Source organism: Solanum pennellii, chromosome 4, assembly GCF_001406875.1.
Source record: "Solanum pennellii chromosome 4, SPENNV200".
NCBI lineage: Eukaryota > Viridiplantae > Streptophyta > Magnoliopsida > Solanales > Solanaceae > Solanum > Solanum pennellii.
The window spans coordinates 52163110-52170407 of record NC_028640.1 but is presented as its reverse complement, the minus strand read 5'-3'; the positions used below and the strand labels follow the sequence as shown (position 1 = coordinate 52170407).

Genomic DNA, 7298 nt, shown 5'->3' with positions numbered 1-7298 from the left:
TTGCTAATTACTATTGGATAATATATTACCAATTATATGAAACAATTATATATATGTATCAATTTCTAACAGTGAAAAGTAAAAAAAAATTCACATATTCGAAACATAATTATGCACCGACTTGAAAAGTTTTGCAACTCAATAGTTGTATTGCTTAAAACAACTAATTGATAATTGTCTTTTCAGTAATCAACCTAAAATAAAATGGGTGAATAAACTACCAACTATAACTAACTTTAAATCCTATAAGTAAAACACTTAATCTAAACCTTAAAAAAGTAACTTGTAGGGTATATAGCGCACTAATTTAGTGTGATCTGTGGCTCTATTCAATTGAACAGTTGTTAGTCGTAGTTCGATAATGAATACTCTCGTCGTTTAAAAAAGAATGGTCTAATTTGACTTGAAACAAAGTTTATGAATAGAAAGAACACTTTTTTATCTTGTGGTTCTAAATTAAAGTTATGTTAAATGTATCAAAATTCCGTTTAAACTAAAAAGAAAACTAGATTTGAAACGGAGAAAGTATATATAACGTACTAAATTATAGAAGAATTATTGTTAGTTGTTTAAACAACAAAAATCACAAATCAATCTTTATAAAATACGGATTGGAACGTCAAAAACCAAAAGAAAGAAAAAAAAACTTACTATAAGTTAGTCCAAATAATTACGTTAATCTTTTAAATTAAAATGTTGATGTAATGTAATCATATACTGGCAAAAACTTCAATAGATAGCTGAACCTATGCTAGGAATTACGGATATAGTTAGTACCTAATAACACTTAATGTTGCTAACATTTAAAACTTTTTTGGTATGTACGTGTTAATATAATTATGAGAAAAGTAAACAATTCACATTGAAGAACGTTAACGTTAGTACTATGTCGGTACTTAATGCAAAAAATTAGAGCATCAAACCATTCAACAGAGGCGGAACTAGGCGGGATTCATGATTCGGATGGACCCACTAGTTTTTTGTAAACTTGGTATTTTTACTAGAAAATTGAATAAATATATATGTAGATTAACTTGTGAACTTGATTAAGTTGTAACACATTGACTATGAAACGCTAGTGTTGTGAGTTCGGCCTCCCTTAATCCGAAATAACCTCTCTTTTAGTACTCCCAAACTCTTAACAATGTTGAAATTACTTGGTTAGCAAAGTCAATATATGTAATATTAACTATGAAGACCAAATGAGATTTTGACTCATTTTCATTACATTTCCATGTTAAATGTAACAAACGGACCATTTTATTTATTTTACTATTTTTAAAAAATACATTTTATATTTAAAAGTAATTTAACTTGAACTTTTTTCCTTTTTTGGTTAATGACATGATTTAATAGTTACAAACGATTAAATTTCTAAATTGTATATCTTAAATTTTCTATTCAATGAAATGTCTAATTTTTTTTGTTTCCCATTCGATGCGAGTCTACATTGGAGCTCCGACTAAATCTAGATCACGAACTGCAGGGCCTATTCGGAGTTGGCACTCCCAACAACAGTTTCTCCATAGTTAGGGCTCAAACTTGAAACCTCTAGTAAAGGATGAAACACTCCCACCAGTGCACCACAACCCCATGTTGGTAAATGTGTATATATTACTGTGAGGAAGGAAGTATACATTATTAAGAAAAAAAGGAGGATGGCTTATTCTATGTGGCTAGCTCTTGTGTTAGTTGCATTGTTTACTTATCTTGTTCAAGAATTAATATGGAAGAAAAAGAAGAAAGTTCCTCCAGGACCAAGAGGGCTTCCACTTATTGGTAATCTTCATATGGTAGGCAAGAATATTCACCATGATCTTCATAAAATAGCTAAAAAAATATGGCCCTATAATGTCTATGCGTTTCGGTCTTGTTCCTACCATTGTTGCTTCATCTCCTTATGTTGCACAACAATTCTTGAAGAACCATGATCTTGTTTTTGCTAGTAGAACATATAGTAAGGTTTCTCAATACATTTTTTATGATCAGAGAAATATTGTGTCTAGCAAGTATGGACCTTATTGGCGAAACATGCGTAAATTGTGTACTCTACAATTGGTTAGCAATGCCAAGATTCATTCATTTCAGTCTATGAGGAAACAAGAGCTTGGAATTCTTGTAGATTTCCTCAAATAGCATCGCGGTGTTGTGGTTGATCTTACTGATAAAATATCATCTCTTAGTGCAAAGCTTTCCCTTTCTTGGTGTGTTTGATCTCCAAGGATTGTCTCGTCGTATGAAGGAATTAGCTAAGCCTTTCGATGAATTTCTGGAGAGAGTTATCAACGAGCACCTTCATAAAGTCAATGAACAAAATCAAGCTACGGATATTGTTGATAAACTTATGGGCATTATGAACTCTAATGAAGCTGTATTCGAGTTTAATCATCGTCATGTCAAAGCCATTTTGCTGGTAATTTACTACTCTAACTGTACTACTCTTTCGCTTATGTAATCTTACAGAACATAACTAGTAACTATTTTTCGAAGAGATCATCTATAAGTTGAGTAATTTTGTAGTAACAAAAAGTAGTTTAAAGATTTCTGTTTAGAGAGAAATTCTCTCTCAATAGTTTTAATAGGTTGGTCAATTGGTCAAATCATAAAATAATATTAGGTTTTTAGTATAGTTATTGTCACCCAATTTATCAGCATAAAGATTTGCAATTGTAAGATTCCGCATATAGGACTTGTTGTGGCATCAATGGATACTTCATCAACAACAGTTGAATGGATTTAATCAGAAGTTCTAAGGCACCCGATGTAATGAAAAAACTTCAAAACGAGATAGAACGAGTAGTCGGGAGAAGCAAGATGGTGGAAGATATGGATCAAGGAAGTCTAGAGTGCTTAGATATGGTCATAAAAGAAGGTTTTAGGCTTCATCTAGTGGAGCCACTATTAATTCCTCACGAATCAGTTGAAGATTGCAAGGTTGATGATTTTCATATACATAAAGAATCCCGACTATTAATCAATGTTTGGGCAATTGGGAGATATCCAAATGTTTGGCCTGAGCCAGAGAACTTCAAACTAGAGAGATTTTTGGAATGCAACATTGATCTTAGGTGACGTGATTTTCAACTTTTACCATTTGGATCTGGCAGAAGAAGTTGCCCCGGTATGCAGCTAGGGCTCACGATTATTCAGTTGTTGGTAGCACAATTGGTTCACTGCTTTGATTGGGAGTTACCAAATGGTATGATACTAAAAGATGTTGACATGACTAAGAAATTTGGTATAGTATTAGCTAGAGCTCAACATTTAATGGTCATTCCCAAGTCATATCGATTGAAATTTTCACAAAATAAATGTTATAACAACAGTTTCACTGTTCTTTAACAGGAGAGGAATTTGTCTTGTGGTCATGATTTTAAATGAATAATGTATGTAACCTGGCACCTATGGTGATAGATCAATGCATAATGCAACTATTTACTACTATTATAATAGTATAATGTAACACCTACCATGTAAATTTAAAGTAAATGCCTCTTATACAGAGCTGACAAATTTTAAAATATCTCATGTAATGTTGAATTTGAAACAATTGAAAGTCAGAAATATAATAAATTTTTACCCTTTTTTCATTTTTACCTTTTGATTAGTGGCGTACAAAATCGAACCGAAAATCGAATCAAAACGAAAAAAACTATTGGTTCGGTATTGGAAAAAAACTGACTTTACTTGGGTTGGTTTGGTTTGGTTTTAACTAAAAAAAGTCAGCCCAAAACCAAACCAACACGACATTATAAATATAATTTATTTTATATATAAAGTATTTACTTTTATGTAGGACCTAACTTAGACAAAACAATAGAAAAAAGGTGAACCGGCCAAACGTGGAGGACCACGAGCCCATCCACAGATCATGGAACCCCACACGAGCCGTAGGGGTGGGCCGTGATCTTTAGGAAGAGCCACCTGGGCCCAAGTTTTGAATCACGACCCACTTGACGGGTCGTGGTCCTATTGATGAGTCGTGATGGTACTATCAACTTACCCAACACACCATTAGCCGTAAGTGAAGAACCACAAAGGCTTTCACGGCCCATGGTCCTCACACGGTACGTGAAGTGGAGAGTGGATGGGCGTATCAAAAACCAGTAGCACTGGCCAAGAACCATGACCCAGTTAAAGGGTCGTGATCCCAACAACGGTCCGTCATAGGCCCTCGTGGATGACCCTCGTCGGCTTTTAAGTCACGGTCATTTTCGTCTTTTCTCTATGCATTGGGCATTTAAACTACGTTGTTTAACACTTAAACTACGTCATTTTACTCAATCTAAGCCTTATAATCTAGTAAGATTATACCGAAAACCCTCATTCTCCAAAAATCACCAAAATTTAGAGCAAAAAGAGAAGAAAGAGGCGTCAATTGTTCCAAGAACAAGCAGGTGTGTTCTTCATGTTTCAGTCCCGAAATTTAAAGAATTTCTCCATTGATTCTATCACAAAGTATGTGGGGTTTCACTAGTGGGTTCCTTTCATCCATTAGTTCAGTCAGTTCTTCGATTCTTTATAAGTTATTCATACCTAGGGGTTACAGAGTTTGAAGATTTATTATGATTTTAGTAGTTAGAGTTCCTATGATCTAAATAACATGATTCTTGGTGATTTAATGTAATTTGCATGTATAGAATTCAATACCCTAGCTTATATAAACACAACTCATGAATTATACTTGCTAGGCAGCTCAGTTAGAAAATCATGCTTTAGAAATTGAATGTGTACATTCCCAGATGGCATGTCAGAATGGAGAAGGCATCACACTTACACAACAAAAAGACAATTGAAAAATTGACTTTACAAGTGCGACCAAAATATTGAAGGAACACATTGAAGAACCAAGTCCTATTACATAATCTATGTATTAGGTTTTTTTCATCGAGTTGTCATATTGATGGATCTTAGTTCAATGAGCTATATTAATTAAGAGTGTTGTCTTCAAGTTGAGGTAACTTGAAAACTTGGAAACACATACCTTGACAGGTTTTTGGGTTGTTAGGAATTGCAATTTACAATTTCTTAGGTTACATAGATTTGTAATCTTAAGTTGTTGAGTGATACACTCAAATTTACTTCTCAAAAAGAAGTAAAAGCGGTCACATCAAGTAAAGAACCCAACTAGTGAGGTTGGAATCGTTCCCACGAAGAAAATGGTTCAGACTTAACTTTATTCTATTATTACTTCTATTTAGTCAATTATTTTCCAAAAAACAAATAACTAAAGGAGTTTTTGATTAATAAAAGCAATTAGCTAAATTAAAGTAAACAAGTGACAGGTTCAAGTATTGGATTTTAATCAAGTAATGAGAGTAACTAGGGCCTAAGTGTTCGCCACAGGCTCCTAACTCGGTAATTCTAGCTATAACAATCCTTTCCTACTATCTTGCATGCAAAGTGATAAGTTAGGTATCTCTAAATCCTTGGTCTGGCATCTAGAAAACCTCAGTGCGCACCTTGGTCCGTCTACGGGTGTGGCTTTACTAAACCTTATCTTCACCTCATGTTAAGCATCATATTTGATATTTGACTAAGTTGTTACTTCGTACCAACCGACACTAGCCTATTAGATAGTATACACTCAATCTATGTTGATAATTATTTTCCTATTATCTACCTCCTTGGTCCAGCAATTAGCAACAAGGCGAGTTCTAACGTTGGCCATCCGTTAAGAAGACTTCTAAGCGAAAGAATTAGCAATACATGCAAGACACTATTCTAGAATTGTTATTATAGCTAGATTTTACCTTGTTATTTACCCATGGTTCCCACAACCCTAGTTATGGAGTTTAGTTACCCATGCTAATAATCACACAATTCATATTGATAATATAAGAATTCATGCACTGAATTTTATTACATTGAAGAAAATCCAGAAATTCACTTGAATAATTCTCAAAAACACCAACAATTGATTCTGGAAAAGTATGATCAAATACCAAAATCAAGAGTTCATACTTAAACAAGAGAACTAAAAAATATCCAAAAGTCTAACCCAAAAAAACGAGGTTCTTCGAACTATTTGTAATACAATAAAACCTAATAAAAGAAGGACTATTTAAGTCAAATCTGTCCAAAATGCGTTTGAATCGACGATCCCTGCAACGGACCGTCATGGACACGACAGACCATCGTGGATTCCGTCATTCCATACTTGGCATAATTTTCTGCTGCTTTCTTCATCAACTCTCTGTTACCCTCGACGGACAGATATGACAGACCGTTGCAAGCACGACGGTCCGTCGAGGGGTTCTGTTCCACAACACTTAGAAACTTCTTGAAATTGGGTGCTGGAACTACTCTCTAACAACCACGACGAATATGCAGACGGATCGTCGCGGCTATGACGGTCCGTCATGAGATTCTGTAGTCCCACGCTTGGTCAGACTTTCCCAACTTCCTTCAGCAGCCATTTACATCTCACTACGGTGCCACCTGCGAACCGTCACAGTCATGATGGACCGTCGTGGGCTCCGTAGGTGGTCACTTCTGCAATTTCTGCTCTAATCCTTCGCGTTCTACTTTGGACTGATTTCCTGCAAATAAAGAGAAACCTACATCAAAAATCAATACAAAAAAAGCTTTAGCCACACACTTAACTTAAGGAAAAGACATTGAAAATACCGTGAAACCACGATAATCAACACCCTCAACTTAAATTCGTTGTTTGTCCTCAAGTGACGCACTATGACTCACTACAAAATCTTTGTACAAGAGTATCCCTCTTTTAGCTTTCGCAATCATTTGGCTATTAATCCTGATTATTGTCATTATGTTCATGCATGGTATCACTATTAGGCTTGAATTATGTGGATCAGACCATGACACAGACTCACCACAACCTGACACCTATCCTCTTCGATCTCTCACCTAGGTGCTAATTTTTCCGGTATTGCAACTAGTGTCCTCACTTCAAAATAACATCCTCATTTTTCACATAATGATTTCAGTTTGAGAATAAGAATTACTTTTCAAAACTCACTCTTAGAACAACTTCACAACTCATTTATACATATTGCCAAAGGCTTGCCCTTATTTTCACTGCTTTAAGTTCGCCATAACAACTCTTAGGATCACAATAGGACTTTCTTAGCTTGTAATAGAGGCTGGGGATCAGGTAGGGTATATTTAGGTACATTTTAGTGACTTGTTTCCCTGCTTGACATATCGGTTAAGCGTCCTACCTTTTCATCGTTTTATTCTGCCTTTTTTCTTATATTCTTTCACCTTGCTATTTTTCTTCTTTCTTCTTTTGTGTAAGTAACTCTTTTCTTTTCTTGCTTGTATTTATT

At 34.8% G+C, this 7298-nt stretch overlaps 1 pseudogene; it reads left to right on the top strand.

Moving 5' to 3' along the window:
- Positions 1-1658: 1658 nt before the first annotated feature.
- LOC107016761 lies at positions 1659-3342 on the top strand (annotated as a pseudogene).
- The last annotated feature ends 3956 nt before the right edge of the window (positions 3343-7298 follow it).